Source organism: Diorhabda carinulata, chromosome X, assembly GCF_026250575.1.
Source record: "Diorhabda carinulata isolate Delta chromosome X, icDioCari1.1, whole genome shotgun sequence".
NCBI classification, from domain to species: Eukaryota; Metazoa; Arthropoda; class Insecta; order Coleoptera; family Chrysomelidae; genus Diorhabda; species Diorhabda carinulata.
In genome coordinates this window covers 4,570,614-4,588,631 of record NC_079472.1, presented here as the reverse complement: position 1 = coordinate 4,588,631, position 18,018 = coordinate 4,570,614, and the positions used below count along the sequence as shown (strand labels likewise).

The 18,018-nt window shown below is 32.9% G+C and overlaps 1 protein-coding gene across 2 annotated transcripts in view; it reads right to left on the bottom strand.

Moving 5' to 3' along the window:
• The window catches only part of LOC130901196 (cyclic nucleotide-gated channel rod photoreceptor subunit alpha), a 386,005-nt gene that overhangs the window by 156,748 nt on the left and 211,239 nt on the right, over positions 1-18,018 (bottom strand). The gene's annotated exons all lie outside the window — the stretch shown is intronic.

The window sequence follows — 18,018 nt, the reverse complement described above, 5'->3', positions numbered from 1 at the left end:
TTGCTTTCTTAAGATTGTACAAGTTGTCCCTGTGAAAGTTGCGGATTGTTAAACATTTAGCATAATTCGCCTATGGCCTTCAGATAGTAGTGTGGAGTTATTTATTCCGTGAAACACATTCCATGGACGTAATCATCCATTGTGAATTCATAATATTCGAATATATAGAAACTAGGGATCGTATGAGAGAATTTTTTTGATATCACAGCATTATTTTCACGTCAAATACTCACTTTCAAATTTTTTGCAAGTCCCGGAACACCCTATATATGTTCTTGTGTACTTCTTCCTTTCCTAAAGCAGCTTTCCGATTTCTCAAACTGGTTGTCTATTATTTTCTCTAATCTGTAAACTGTGGACTTTCAAAATCACGCCTCTATAATTATTGTAGTGTGTTTTGTCCCAAAGAGCTGCTTCAGTGTATAAAGATATATTGAAAAATTCTTAGCCTACTATAGAACCAAACAAAATTTCAATGTCAGAATATTTTATTATTCAACATATTCTCCTCTCAATTGGATACAGCGAACCTGCAACGTCTCTAGACCTATGAAAAAAATGTTTCTTCTTGCTCTGCAAACCAGACCTCCACAGCTTTTATTACCTCCTCGTTGGAAGGAAATTTACGACCTTTTAAAATTTTTTTCAGTTGAGGAAAGAGATGATAGTCGGAAAAAGCCAAATCTGGTGAATAAGGGGGCTGTTCTAGTAATTCAGTAGAGTGGTGAGTAATGTCGAATAGTAATCTCCAGTTATTGTTCTACCCTTATCCAAGAAATCAATCATAAGTACTCCATGACAATCCCAAAAAACTGAAGCAAGAACTTTTCCAGTCGATTTTTGGACACGAAACTTCTTAGGTCTTGGAGAACCAGAGTTTCGCCATTCCATCGATTGTTGTGTTGTTTCTGGATCGTAGAAATGTACCCAAGTCTCATCCATAGTAACAATTCGGTTTAAGAAGTCTACATCGTTTACAAATCGAGCTCAGATCGAACACGATGGTTCTACCTTTGCACGTTTTTGGTCAACATTCAAACATTTGAGGATCCATTTTGCAGCAATTTTTCTCATGTCCAAATTGACGTGAACTATATGATGTACGAGTTCGTATGAAATATTCAGTGCTTCAGATATCCGTTTTAGCTCAATTCGACGGTCATGTCATGAACTGCATCGATATTTTCGGGGACTGACACAAAAACTGGCCTACCCGATCGGTCACCATCTTCATTGGAAAATTTACCTCTTTTGAAGCTTGCAGTCCAATCTTTCACGGTCGCATACGAAGGACATTGATCACCAAAGGTATTAAGGATATCTTCGTAAATCTGCTTACTTCTTAACCCTTTTAAATACAGGTAGTTGATGATGGCTCGTTACTCCAATTTTTCGATTCTCACAATTTCGGTTTCGGCTTTTAATTTATTGCGTAACTCTAGTTTACTTTTTTGACGTCAAACTTTACACTTACACTTCTAATAAGTTATTGTTCGTTGCTATGGTAACGCAATATTTTGTTTATGCATGGAACTGGTCTAGGCTAACTAGATATCAATACATCCTCGTACATATGAATCGACTTTTCCTTTAAACGTTTTTGATGTAAATAGAGATTCTTTCATTCATTCAACATAATTAGATGATAAAACTAATTTTTAAATATCAGTAAAATTTATATTTTGCGAATAGTGTATTAACATGAAAATTTTGAGATGCTGCTGCCATGATCTAACATTTAAAATAAAATTCCTGTAAAAAACAATACGGAATATAAGATATTTTATGTGAATTTCTAACTTAGCCCAAGGACAAGGGCTTTAAATTAAACATAAAGCATATCTAACGTAGCAGAAAGAGGTATTTCGTATAACGAGATTCTAACTTTAGATCCGATTTTCGAGAAACGTTTCCTAAAATTTTGCTCAATATATAACGCTCTAGTTAACCGTGTTATAAACTAAAATTTGATTCAAAACCACTTGTGATGTTAGATATTTTCTGGAAAACTGTATTTGCCACATAAAAAAAATTTGTTTAGCGGAGATACGAGTATAACCATATATCCTAACGATGATGCTATTTCGGTGAAAGATTCTAAAAAGAAACAATCAATTTCCATCGTTTTGAACGCGGGTGATATTTTACTCACCAAGAACTGTTTTAACCTTTCAAATAAGAAACGACATTGAAAAAATAGGTGATTGATTAGTGTGATAAAATTCCTGTGCCTCATTTGTCCTTTGGGTTATCAATTTGAAAATTTGACAGATTATAGTCATTTTTGGTCGTCACATTTCGAAATTACTCACAATCTTACAGGGTCTTTCAGAATGCCGGACAATAATTAATGAATGAATGAAAGAACTTTATTGTCATCATGAAAATAACATAACATAACTACAGGGTGTTTCAAAAAAAGGTGTTCCTCTCTCTAGGATAGATAGAAAACTGAAAAATTTTTCAAGTTTGTTTAATAAAAAATTCTCGGAACGCCATCTGTATTAAATATAAAAAATTATACATATTTTTTACTATTTTCCCGCAACTACTGGCAACATTGTATTAACATTTTTTTATGAATATGTTTTGGAAGCTGATACATTCAATTAAGTTTGTTTGTATGTATGACTCTCATAGAGAGCGCTAGTTACACGGTTCGTATTAAGTAGTATTGAACATAAATTTTCTAATATTAGATTTATTGAGCAAAATTTCAAATGAACATAAACATCGTTTAATTTTACACCAAATAGTTATTCTTGATAAAACTCGATACTGTCTACTGTTTTCGGAATATTTAAGTTTGTAAAAAAAGATCCTATACTGATTATACTGGATTTTTGTGAAACATTACAAGAAACAAAAGCCATCAGTCCCAATTTTTCCAAATGTATCCGTTTTATCAAAGGGGTATCATGTCTTTCATTATTCGTTGAAAATGAAAGCATCCGATCGATTACTAAAATTTCTAAAGGCTGTAGATAAAGCGATTTAAGCGTTTTATAAGAGTCCAATTACAAAACAATCCGGGTAATATATCCAGCACCAGGTGTACGTAATCTTTCAAGAATATCAGAATTCCAGTCTTGAATAAAGGAGTAGCCGTAGGATTGATTCTATATATTTCTAGAAAATAAATACCATTGACGGCGAAGGAATATTTCATTCGAATCTAGAAATATGTACAAAAGCATCATTTAAATCTATAATTAAAACTTTGTCACGCAAAAAGGTAATGAGGATTTCAAATTTCAAAAAAAATGAACGCTAAAACGTTAATGCACGACTATATATGGATTTTTTATTACTCTAGTTGCTTTCAATGACTATTAATAACTGAAGAAACAGTTCACGTTTAGTCTATGAGGACGGTTATCAAATTGCGCGTCACACAGTATAATTGCGTGTGTGTTGCAATAATAATTAATAACTTTATCAATACTTTATACCAGTATCGGTTATTGATTCATAATTGCGCATATAAATAATCGAATATTAACTGAAAATTTTTTGCGCAAGATGGGTGCTGCGTTTCCTCACATTGGAACAAAAACGGCGTTTCCATCGAATGTCCATTACTTCACACCCGAAACAAAAAAATAATCAAAACAATGGACTGAAAAGGGAGAACTGCAAAGGAGGCAAAGACCGTTCCATATGCAGACAAGAAAGTGTTGTTTCATCAAGGCAATGCATCAACTCAGATATTCGTTATTACAATGGCCAAAATTAATTAATTAAAGTGTGATTTGCTACTTCATTCAGCCTATTCACCCATTGGATTATTATCTGTTACCAGACTTGAAAAAATGTCTCTTTAGACAAATATTTTCCAACAATGAAGAGGTAATGTCAGCAGTTAATGGTTATTTTGAGTAACTTGATGATTCTTATTATAAAAAGAGTATTGAAGTTATTGAACATTGTTGGGAAAAGTGTTACGAGCTAAAAGGTTAGGTTTTTTCAAAATGTAGGTGTTTTCTTTGTTGGGCCAGATACTTCTGGGACCATCCTCGTATTATTGCCAGACTTTTCAAAAATTCTTGTAGACACAGTTAGCAATACACGAAAAAAGTACTACTGATCGTTAACATTCTTATATGCTTTGTAAACCTGTAAAGTATGGTAAGATACTCATAGTTTCCGCTTTTATGGTTCAATTTTGCAATTTCCGTAATTAATCTTTCTATTTCTTTCCTACTTGTTGTCGCCTATACGTTCTCTTCTTGATCTTTCCTTAAATCTTCTTTTTTTTTGTTGTATTTGCAGATACTAGTTTCATTATCATTCATTTTATATGTAGGTATCGCTATGAACGTTTCATAAACTGAAAAATATATTTCTTATATTATTAAATAGCCCAGTGAATCAAATGTTAATATTTTTCCTTGTATTCATTCCAAATATTAGGGCTACTTTCCAGTGAATAGTTCAGTGAAAAAACGTGAATGAAACATTAATGGAATTGCTTTTTTTCCACCAAATCTCACTGTAAAAATATGTCCAAGAAAATTCATTCTTTTTCTGGAATGGTGTCAAATATCTTTCCTTTTACAGCAAGTTTGAATCATGTAAATAGTTAAAAATATGAGGCATGGGATCTGGCAAGTATGGTTGATGCTTAAAGGTTTTTAGCCGGAAATGTGATTAAAAAACCAAAGGATTAAACCAAAAATTGAATTCGTCACTTTTCTTCGTTGATATTTGTCCTACGAAAAACGGAACAACAGAAAATCATTTCATGCTTTGCATTTTCATTTCATTTGTAAACAGTTCTAGTATAGCATGATTTGCTTTCGGTGTTAGGTCTTAAGATAAAACCTCAATTTGATCTTGATTTTCTGTTCTTAGTTTGTAGAGTTTTGGAGGATTCTATTCAATTTTCCAGTATCAATTATTTTCGCGAAAGTCATTGTATATGATGTCATACAAAAGTGTCCGTTCTCCCGATTTATTTTATTATATATGTGGCGAATATTCTTCGAAAAACCACACATCTACTATAGATCATGTGACAACAGCCCAGTCTTTCCTTTGTTTAATATTTTTCCTTGTATTCATTACAAATATCAGGACCATTTTTCAGTGAATAGTCCAGTACCAGAGACCTAAATGACACGTTGATGGAATTGCTTTTTGCCACAACCTCGCATTATAAAAATTTGCTATCCATGTTCAAGAAAATTTACGAAGATAAAACCTCAAATTCATCTTGGTTCTCTGTTCTTAGTTTGTAGAGTTTTGGAGGATTCTGCTCAATTTTCCAGTATTAATTATTTCCGCGGAAGTCACCTTTGGAAGTTGGTTGACTGCTAAATCTTATATGATGTCATGCAAAAGTGTCCGTTTTCCCGATTTATTTTACTATATTTGCGGCGAATATTCTTTAAAAAACCAGAAAAGGCTATTAAACCCCCCAATTAATGCATATTTCAACCTGGATATTCGCAACTAGAATAATGGTTGCCATACATCTGCCATAGATCATGTTACAAAAATTTTACCGGTTGGTTCAATGGACAATATCCAACAATGGACTTTTGGTAAACCAGCGATACGGGGCGAATCTACCAATTATATAAGCGACTGTTATTTTTGCTTGACCAATGTCAAAGGCTTTTTCTGGAAATCGGAGCATACGGTAAAATACTTATGTAACAAAAAGAGAAACTCTCATTCGGCAGAATCTCCTGTGCGTTCACCTGTTTATGATGTTAAAGAAATAAAGCCATTCTGAAAACGAGAATTATTTTGGAGGGTTCTATAATCATCTATTCAATTTTCCAGTATCCTACTTGATATGCTTTAACTTTATTTTTGTTTTTCATATTGTTTCATCTAGTACCAACTTCAACTATGGTTTTTGGTATATGAATCCCCAATCTTCTCAACGACTCACTTAAGAAATTAACTATTGGGGCTTTGGGAGCTAGTCTTAGTGTCGAAGGTGGTGGACTAATAAATCAACCAAACTACAACGAAAGATCAAACTACGTCGCGCGAGCTAAGTCTCTGGAAACGGCGTTCGACAAATGAACGTTTTGTGGTCTCGAGGTTGAATTCCTCCACGATTCCAAACGCCTCGCTTGGGCTCCTGTAAGTATGGAACAATGAGCAGGTATCCGGTGTTGGGTTTTGAAGAGGATTAGTTTTATTGTTTGCTATTTGGACATTAAGAAGGTTTACTTTGAATTTCGGTCAGTCAGTTGTGGACGGATTATCGTTTTATTGAGAAGAGTTGTTTGGAGGAATGTCTACTTGTATTGAGTATTTTTAAAGGCAAGATCACATGGCGTAGTCGCCACATGGCCACTAAGTATTGAACTATCACTTTTCATACAAATTCAAAACGATTAGTACGTTTGAGCAAGTAAAGTGTGTCTGGATTATCGAGAAGTTTCACCGTTTCGTTGTTTATTGACCTTCAAAAAATCTTCTTCAACATTTATTTGACTGTTTTTATCTTTTAGCTAATTATGTGTATGTTTGTATCGATTTTATATTTCTTATCACATATCTAGTGAAAGGCTTTTGTAAGGTCTATGAAACAGCATTGTATATTTCGGTTTTCTATTATAGTAATCAATTATTTTATAATAAACACAATGATTATATTCGTCAACAATTTATAATTCTACTTTCACTTTCTACATTATGAAAAAAATTCCAGTCACAATGTTTTTCATATTTTTATGAGCATATTTGAAAATTTTGTTTTTTATGGTCGCAATAAAAATAAATGTGCTGAAGAGCGTTTAATGGAAATGTAATCTTATTTTTCACCAAAACGTGTTCTGTGTCTACATAAAATATTATAAAAAAAGGCCGAGATGACAGAACTAAGGGAAATGAACTTTAAGCCCTATTTTGCGTGAATGCTCCACGCTCTTTTTTTTCTCCAGAAAAATTTCTGGAATTAAGAATAATTTTTTATTATTGCACTAAAGCAATTGCTTTTTAACCTTTCGGACTCTCACTCCGCAGCTCTATTTATGAAATGTTTTCAGAGTGCGTTCGCATTTGAGGATGCACTTAGCAGTACTTTCTTAAATTGATATATTATCACTTAGTACAGTCGTCGCAATTGGTGCAGTTGTTTGGAGCGTGTAGTGATTCCTGACCCATAGTCCGATGGTTAACGTTACCTCAAAAATTCGTCTTTATTTCTATGAAATATTTCCAGAGAGTGCCCTTTGGCAGTAACCAACTCACCAAAATACGTCGTTACCAGACTTTGTCAACTGTTGACAATTGGTTTACAAGTATATAGCAACTTGAAATTCTGAAAAAAGATTTTATACGAACCCTTCTAGGTACAATAAGAAATAATAAAATATAGTTATCTCATGAATTCTCTCGACCAGCAAATCAAACGGTAAAGTCTAGCATATTTGCTTTTCAACAGAGTGCTACGCTTGTATCATATATACCAAAGAAAAGCAGGGATGTTTTACTGATATCAGGTATTCATTACGATGACAGTCTCGACGAGGAGAAGACAAACAAAGTCGAAATAATTATAGCTTACAATGAGACCAAGGAGTTGTCTGCGTTTATAACCTGTACGCGACATATGATGTCAAGAAATACTCGAAGGTATCCGATGCTAATTTTTTATTCGTTGATGGCATTAATATGTTTGTTGTCAATGCATATCAACAAAAAAATCTACCTGGAATATTCAAAGGAAGAAGTTTGGCATTTCAACTAATTGAAGGTAATCTTCAACGTCGAATTACTGAGAATAAACCAAATATTATTGTTACGAACGCGTCTCCACCCTAGAGCCGTCCCTGCCTGGATTTAGTGGAATTTTAAAATTCGGCGCCTTCGCTGTGTGTTTTTTTATATAACGTTTTATTATAGCAAGCGGTTTATTCACATTGTTTCTTTTGAATAATTTCTAGAAACATCTATTTATTTGTTTGTTCTGTTTCTTTATTTTCTAGAACTTTAAGAATTCTTTTGAGATATATATATATAAGGATATTTTTTAGCGCAGTTACTTAGTTTACAATGAAAAGTCTTGGTGAACAGACCAAAATAGAAAGTAATCGACGAATTTAAATAAACGATTTAAGTTAGTTAAGTTTTAGTGATTCGTGAATTATTATAAGTTAGTAAAGTGTGTGTATAGTATTTAAATAAATAAGGAACGTAAAAGACAGGTCTATTAATTTACCCCACGAATAGAAATCGTATAAATAAATAAGAAAAACATTACACTATAAACCAACAAATTAGGCGAGTCGCAGTGTCTTTGTGACAGAAAAAAAAAAGTAGATTTTCTTATGTAAATTATGAAAAATTTGTCTGCTTGGAACATTCATTACATGTTTGTCGTAACTATTAATGAAGACGAAATCTAATAACATTATGACACAATGCTTATTCCTGTTTTATTTACTAAAATGGTTTATTTAGATTTTTCTTCACTTTTCATGAGATTATTATTGCCAATGAAGTTATCTGTTATTTTATTGTGCGCGAGCGACATTTCATGTCCTAGAAGGTTAAATTTTGCGAAATAGGAACAGTCAAAGGGAGCTTTCTATTTAAATCGGTTTATACTTTGTTTAATCTACTAGATGTTATTTTTCATTATTTGATATAATTGAGTCTTCAGAGAATTTTGAAATGTCCGCCGCTGTTCACAGATATCGTCTTTAAGTGTACACAATCGTTCTTGAACGAAACTTAACTGCCACCCACGTGAAGATCAAAGAGATTCGTATCGAAACCGATATCCGACTATTATTGTGTACAAGACGTTGCTGAAATAGATACCCACCATGATAGACTGATACAATTAGAGGGGATCTTTCAGACTACAAGGAAAATTGCAAACACGTTTCAAGTCAATCCAAGTTAACAATAGACCGATGGGGTAAAGTTTGACGTGATATTTTTTAAATAATAATTGTTTTTCTATAAATAAATAATTTGTATTTATTTTCTGAATAATTAACGTACAGAGTTATGATCAAGTGATGCAGAAAAGAAGTTTACTTTTATAAAAAATGAAAGAACACGGAACTTTATGTATTTTTCGTTAATTAAACACCCATGAAGGTATTTGGTATATTACAATCTGGTCAACAGTGACCAATGACCAATTCAATTCTAGCTTAATTTAGTTTGAAATTTAAAACGTGCACACACAAGCTCTGCTTTTACTCTGAAAATACTAAACTAACTCAAAGGGCTTGATCTTCTTAATTATTCCTTCTAACCTAATATTATCAAGGAACTGGATAGGCTCGACGTTGACATGATGATGGAGTCTTTCTTCTTGGCTAATTTATTGATAGTTTGGTAAACAGTGTCCATTTTGGGGTTTCTATGTTGGTCGTTATTGCAAATGTACCAAAGGGCATCTATTATGTTCCTCGGTGCTTTGTTGTGGAATCTTTGGCTGATTGTTGTTGTGCATCCAGTCCATACAGTCTTAATTATCTGTTTATGTGGCATAAGCTTATTATATAAAGCCAGAGTGGAGTTTCATCTGATTAGCCAGTACATTTGTCTACGTTTCAGTCGAAGTTCTCTAAATATTTTGCCGAGTGTTATATGATCTATCCTTTTGCTTGTGAAGTTGATAAGAACAGGTTCAATTTCATCAAGTTTAATTTTCCATCTCTTCGTCTAGGTAAAGATGCGGCGGACACTTTTTTGTAGCTTGTTGATTGCTTCATCATTACTCTTCCCTATTTCTAAAATGGTATTGTCGTCGGTGAAGATGGAAATTACTATTAAATTTTGTTTTTGATTTATCTCAATACCAAATAAATATTGCCATCCAAACAGTTGGTAAAAACTGAAAATCATAACCAGCAATACTAACGCGAATAGCTGTTTGTAAAAGTTTGAGGTTTTACCCACTTAAATTGAAGTGACAATATTAAAGGCAGGAAAGTTTACTATTTTGAGATTAAAAACTATATGGGCCAGACTAGAGAAGAATACGGTAGTTGTTTGAAGTTTTTGGCTGAAACTTTATATATAATTGGAATCTTAAGATTCGACTATAGCGATTATGATATCCAACTGACCTAAAAGTTAATCAATTCTAATTGAAGTTCGTGATCGTACTCCCTAAATATTTATAATTGGAACTGGAACCAAATACGAGGATGGTTCCAGAAGTTTTTGGCTCTGCAAATAAAACACAAGAATTTTAGAAAAAAATATAGTATTTTCCAACGGAATCTCCATACCCTTTTCATTGTTAGAAAATTTTTGATCACCATGCCATTTTTTCAAGTCTGAAAACAAAAATCATCCGAGGGAGCTGAATCTGGCAAATAGGGTGCATGAGGTAGAAATTCAAACTTTAATTCACTGATTTTGGCCAATGCAATAACGTGTGAGCTGGTGCAATGTCTTGATGATGCTTTTGATTGATTAATTGGCTCAAACGTTGCAATAAGTAAGCATAATACTCGCCGTTTATAGTTTTTCCTTTTTAAAGACAGTCAATGAAAATTATCTCACGCGCATCCGAAAAACATCTTGACGACGCTGTTTTTGTTCAATTGTGAGCATACGCTGCACCCATTTTGCGCACAGCTTTCTCATGTCCAAATTTGTCAGTTATTATACGACGTACCGCACTTTTTGAAATGTCTACTAGGTCTAATAGTTCGCTCACTTAAGTAGACGATCATCCAGTACCACTTTGCGGATTTTTTTCAATAGTCGTCACCTCATTTGGTCTACTGCTGCATTGCTGGTCTTCGTAGCTCGTAAGTTTAAATTCTGTTACCCAAAATGTTACTGTTGATAACGAAGAAGCAGTCTCACCCAGAGTAGAATCTAGTTCAGCTTTTATATTGATTGAGCCAATGCCTTTCAAATAAAAGTTTTGTATCACATAACGATGACCAATTTTTTTACTACTTCACTGTTGATGACAATCAAACAAATACTGAACTACCTGTTCAAGCAAGTACCGTCATCTCCAGGTCAGGCCAGGTACTTCTGGGACCATCCTCGTATATCCATAGAAAAATATATAGAATATTCACTTAACTATAAAAATAATCGTTACGAGAATGGTAATTTCTTCGTGTAAACGTATTCGTAAATAGAAAATGTTCGCAGGGTAATATGGACGAGGTTTATAGGGCACGAACACAAAAGGGTGAATTATCTCTTCGTCGCTTTCAAAGGTGGCTTAAAACACCCATAGAATTTTCTCGAGTCTTAATCATACGTTACATCTGTTGAATATCATCCAACGTTGCATATAATTTCAAGTGAAAAGTTTCAGTATTCCTATCATTTCTTGTTTACAATTATATAAACTAAGAAGTTAAGCGTCTGTTTCTCTTGAAATTATTTGTGTTTAGTAGGTGTAGTTGAAAGGTGGATGAAATATAGTATCACACAGTAAAGTAAAATGACACAGAGTAGTTGAAGAAAGCAATAACTTATTTTAGATGTATTGAATTAATAATATATCGATTGAAATTCTAATATAATATAATAAAAATTGTTTGGAATATTCAACTTCAACTGTATGTCAACTATTTCTCAGTTTTCATTTTTGAGTTGAGATTTTTACTGGAAAAAAGTCGAAGACAGGGGCGGAGTATTTACGATTGTATACTAACTATTGGTAACTGTTGAAGAGTGGGTGTGAATTCTGGTCTAAAGAAGGAAGTAAATATTCGAAATCGAATTAGAACGAGAAGATTGGTGATTCGAAAAATAAAGTGAGGAAGTGAGCTGAAATGACCTGAGCCAAACCGGCGCTGAATGAGGAATGGAGTAGCATGGAATCATTTCAAATAAAGAAGGAATTCTGACGAATTTTTTTTCCAGAAATCTTGTACAAGCCCCGAAATTTGACCCCAAAACGGCGCTGAATGAGGAATGGAGTAGCATGGAACCAGATCAAATAAAAAAGGAATTCTGAGGAATTTTTTGTCCATAAATCTTGTACAAGCCCCGAAATTTGACCCCAAAACGGCTCTGAATGAGGAATGGAATAGCATGGAACCAGATCAAATAAAGAAGAAATTCTGACGAATTTTTTGTCCAGAAATCTTGTACAAGCCCCGAAATTTGACCCCAAAACGGCTCTGAATGAGGAATGGAATAGCATGGAACCAGATCAAATAAAGAAGAAATTCTGACGAATTTTTTGTCCAGGAATCTTGTACAAGCCCCGAAATTTGACCCCAAAACGGCGCTGAATGAGGAATGGAGTAGCATGGAACCATATCAAATAAAGAAGGAATTCTGACGAATTTTTTGTCCAGAAATCTTGTACAAGTCAACGAAATTTGACCCCAAAACGGCTCTGAATGAGGAATGGAATAGCATGGAACCAGATCAAATAAAGAAGAAATTCTGACGAATTTTTTGTCCAGAAATCTTGTACAAGCCCCGAAATTTGACCCCAAAACGGCTCTGAATGAGGAATGGAATAGCATGGAACCAGATCAAATAAAGAAGAAATTCTGACGAATTTTTTGTCCAGAAATCTTGTACAAGTCAACGAAATTTGACCCCAAAACGGCTCTGAATGAGGAATGGAATAGCATGGAACCAGATCAAATAAAGAAGAAATTCTGACGAATTTTTTGTCTAGAAATCTTGTACAAGCCCCGAAATTTGACCCCAAAACGGCGCTGATTGGGGAATAGAGTAGCATGGAATCATTTCAAATAAAGAAGGAATTCTGACGAATTTTTTTTCCAGAAATCTTGTACAAGCCACGAAATTTGACCCAAAAACGGCGCTGAATGAGTAATGGAATAGCATGGAACCAGATCAAATAAAGAAGAAATTCTGAGGAATTTTTTGTCCATAAATCTTGTACAAGCCCCGAAATTTTATCCTCGTATTTTTCACTAGAGACATTTGAGAGCAATCTCATGTTTTTTTCATTCTAAAGTATATTTGGAATTAAATAAATAAAGCATGTATACAAAGATTCACATAACTTATCTTTCATCAAAATCAAAGTTCAAGTAATCGAAGGCGCAAATTTTTTAAATAAACAGAAATTTCGTAAAACAATTTCTTAATTAACTAATATTTTTTCACCTAATTTAGAGCATCGAAATTTTACATTCCATCTGATATCACCAGAAACATTAAACAACGATTTGGGCACACCTTCCAATATTTAAGGTAAATTTTTGACTACCAACTAATTCAATTACCTTCAGATAGATTATTCAACGTTCTTAATAATTTTCAATGAAAGCACATAAATGTAAACGTTCACAACTATTCGGTATGAAAAAATGTTAAGTTGAAATACTTGAGATTTGAGGGTATTATAAACTAACTTGATTGACAAGTAAAATTTTCTAAAATAAAATCAAACGTAAATTGAATACAAAGTAATCAAAAATTAACAATTTCAAACAAGCGTATTGAATGAATTTATCAGAATAGATATGTTTCCCACTTATATCAAAGCCAAACAAAAAGAATAAGATGAACTTGGATACTTGAAGAACAATTTTTGAAAATAGTACAAAATGACTGAAAAAAAAATACATAGAAGGATTCGTACAGTACAGTACATAATAGTTATATGAACAAAATGCTATGGTAGATCTAAAAACAACTATCAGAACATTTCCCGAGTGATTAATGAAGAATTTTGTGAATGCGAAGGACGAAGATGACTTTGGAATCAAGTACTTTATAAAAAAAATCATCTAAAACATTGATATATCAATATCAATAATCATCCCAGGTACTTTTTAGACCTTCCTCGTACATATTAGTGTAATTTTTTTCAATCAAAATAAGCCAATGAATTTTTCTGATTATAAATAATAACCGCTATAGATGTTAGGCTTTTTGCGATAAATATATTGATTTTTGGCTAAAAGAAGCACTTCTAAAGTGTAAAGTGAACTGTGCAATATAAAGAAAAAAATCCCATATATTTTCAAAGATATATTTAGAATTGCGAGTCAATTGGTTGGAAATTGGTAGGTATGATATATACTATTTAGCTAATCGCGTTTAAAGTTTTGGAAAATCATGGAAAATTTTGCTATACCCTTAATCTGGGTTACGGAAAATCGAGTACTAGTTTTCCCGGCCATAATCTTTGGAGACATAATTTTTGAGGTCCTAAGTTTGTCTAAATCTTAAGAAGATAAAAATATATGATGTAAGTGAATGTAAGTGAATGTTATTAGCTGTTTATACAGGGTGTTTCTAAATTCATGCTACAGTAGGTGATTGTTCGTATGATGATGGGTCTTTTCTATAACAATATTTCCTAAGCCCACACTTTCCCGAGCTATCAAACTTAAAATTGGTGACTGAAATTGATTTGTTATTTTTTTTTTCTAAAATTTCAGCAAAGCAAGAATCTAAATATTCTGTAATTTTCGTGCACTCGCAAAGGACTAACCACAGGTATTTTTTCAATATTCCTGTTAGATTATACGGGGGGGAAATTTGCAACCCTTAATTTATTTCATATTAAAACTTTTTTCAAGATGAAATTTCATGTAATAAAACTTGAAATTCTTGTTTTATTTGATAATATTTTTTATTACCAATTTTTTCCACAACACCACAAGCTATAGAGAAAAAAATAAACGCTATTAGCGCTTGTCTAGTGGAGAGCTAGTACAATAAATAAAGTTCAATAAACTGAACTATATACAACGAAAGATTAAACTACGTAGCGCGAGGTAAGTCTTTAGAAACGGTGCAACATCGCTGAGATCTCGGCGTTCGAGGTCCGATCGCTTCACTGTCTCGAGGTAGAATGAAGTTCTCCTCGATTCCAAACGCCTCGCCTGGGTTCGTGTAAGGAATGAAAATTAAGAAAGTTACTTGGACTTTCCTGGATCAGATATCGTTCAGTAAGACGGATTATTGTTTTATTGATTTCATTCGGAGAAATGTATATCTATATTAAGTATTTTTTAATGCAAGGTCATTTGGCGTGGTCGCCACAACACCATAATTCATAATTTTTTTAATTAATTGAGTAAAAAGTAGTAAATATGTAAAATGTTTTAGTTTCTAACGATTTTTGTCCCTTGAATTTAGAAACACCCTGTGATAAAGATGGGTAATATCTACATCAATTTAGCATTAACAATATAAGGCGCTAGATACCTCAGAGTTTGCTTAGCAAATTTTTTATTTTTCGACTGAACTATGAGTAAAATAACAGAAAGCATTAAGTTTTCAAAGGAAGTTACTACTCTTCAATTCACATAACTTCTCGTGAAAAATTCAATTTTACAAGAAACTTGTAATATGAAAACCTTCAAAGAAGATGTTCAATATGCCAATATTCACTTCAAAAAAGTTTTTGATCCGCTTTGTCTTATTTCTTTTTACATAGCAAATATTCTTTATTTTTCATGTAGTCGCTTTTGAAGCTTCTTTTATCTCCTGTTAAGATTAATATTTTTTTGTTTTGACTAGTAATACCCTAATCTGGGACTTAATTACCAAAGCACAAGGAAATTGAAATCAAATCCTCTGGGTGGCCAAGCAAACTAACTAACAATGACCAAGCTTGTACCACTAAATAATAGAGAAGCCACAACCATACTGATTTAAGTATAAAGAAAATCTAGATAAACCACACCTTGAACTCGCGTTGATAATGTGCTTTTTCAGCATATAATTCTTCAGAATTTCACAACATTCTTCATTTGATGAAATCAGAAAATATGTATCAACATTTTGATTATCTTTTTGCAAGTGATAATTTCAAGTAAAAAAGTTTTCTTCTCCTTTTTAAAAACGAGCTCATAGCTATGCTAACTTTTGATCATCATTCAGCTACTTTAAAACCCAACGTGCCAAAATTTTCTTTCAACTCAACTATTTTCTGATGATTGATTAGACAATTCCATAGCCGACATTAATTTCTTACGAGGTTTGAATCATGTTTGAGCTTCTGCAATGTTTTCATTAATAAAATTGGTTCCTTCACTTTTGACCATAAAACAGTAGCTTTCCTTGACTGCGCAAGTAGTTTGTGATTAATCTTGGCCAGTTTCACGTTTTTTTTTTTACCTTGGTCAAAAGAGAAGGGTTCTATTCGTAGTATGGACCACAAATTTAAGCACTGGACAAGCCGATTAACGGGGTTTCCTTTCTTTAGATATCCCCATCTAACTTGAGGCTTGTTTATATTCGATTGACGCTATAATATATTTTTTGAGAATTTAGAAATTGAAGTGACAGAATGTATTACTGCTGATATCATCACTCAATCGTCCTCAAATATCATAATCAACTAGATTTAAATCTGGAGATCTTGAAGGCCAAGAAATAGGATATTCACGTCCTATCTATTTGTTGATATAAATGTTATTTATGTAGATGTTGTCTCAATGCCAGTAAACAGTGATGGGATGCCCTATTATGCTGAAAATATGTCCTTCACATTGGCAAACGAATTCGGCAAAATATTTTGTACAAAGTCAAAATAGACGACATTCTTGAATAGCATGGGGATTTTCTTTTGCCCACACATATGAATTACGGAACGACTCTTCTAAATTAGTCTTCATGTGCGAATAGTGACCTATACAGGGTTGGTCGAAGATTTTTGATCCATCTAACAAAAGTTCTATCAAAGCTAACTCTATAGTACCTAACATAGATACACATAGAATAAATATATACTTTTATATACATAAATAATAATTTATTTATGTAATTTATATAACAATCGGTATAAAATGTCAATAAACATCAAATGGTCACCGCCAATTTCAAACTTTGTAGAGTTGCATGTTGTTTTTATTTGATACAGTTGTGACAATGTATTATTGTTTTAATTGATACCTTATCATGTGATACGTTTCGTATGTTTGATAAAATGAAACACGATGCAATATTAAATCCCCAAATTCTAAAGCCGGTCCTGGAAGTTTAGCTAATACCAGTCGAAAGCTTGATAGTAGTGTCACTTTTTAGTAGCCTCATGATATTCACCCTGTGTAATATTTAGTGGAGAATTGATTTGTTTCATGATCATCCAGCATGCCTTAGAGGCAATTATGCATTCTCCCTTTTTCAAACACTTCACATCATTAAATAAAACTTGAATACGGCACACGTATCCCCTGTTAAATGTATTCAACCTGCTTGTTGCGTTGTTAGTTAAATCTACAGGTGAGCATTGACAAATAAGGATAAATTCCTATGCTAATGGAAACTTCGTTGAGCTGGTATGTTTTCCACTTTCGTTGTTTGTTTTAGAATGGATAATGGGAAAGTTACAGAATGCACTTTAACGTATTCTTGAAGTGGGAAGTCAGGAATAAAAGAGATCTCCTTTGTTTCGTTCGAGGAAAATGCTCGAAGGGCTTTTATTTGGAAAACAAGGACGATCGATTTTGGTGTAGGTTCAACTTTAATTACGAAGCGAGTTTTTCGCGGTATATTCTGTGAATAAATGTATCGCGATTCAACTGTACAACACAATTATTTCCGGACATAGTTATAAACTAACAAGAGATCTTCATATTTCAGCCAGATCAATATTCCATCCAATTGGAATAATAACGAGTAGTGCATAAAAGATAAGTGAATTTCCGAAAACAATTTATATTATCATTTAGATGTGGTATTGAAATCGAGGTCGGATGTATCGAAAATCAGACGTGGGTTTCATCATGATTTACAAATCAATCGGAATGAAATTATTGTTTTACCAAAACGGATGCGGATATTCATTTCCATATTAAGTGGGTAAACGAATGTAGAAATTAGAAAAAATTTATAAAACGAAAAAATGTTCGGTGAAACTTTGTTTGAATTTATGGAGCTGATAAGCTGAAAATGGAGAGAGAAAACACGTATTTTCATTTAAAAATAAAATTTTGTATGAAATATGTTGAGAGAGGGAGAGAAAAAAAGGCTATTACGGTGATTAATCGATCGAATGACTTCGTACTAATAACAAAACAACAATGATCGGCAAAAAATAGAAATATAATGATATTCAAAATCACATTGAAATATTTGGAGCGTACAATTTTCTATTCGGTATTA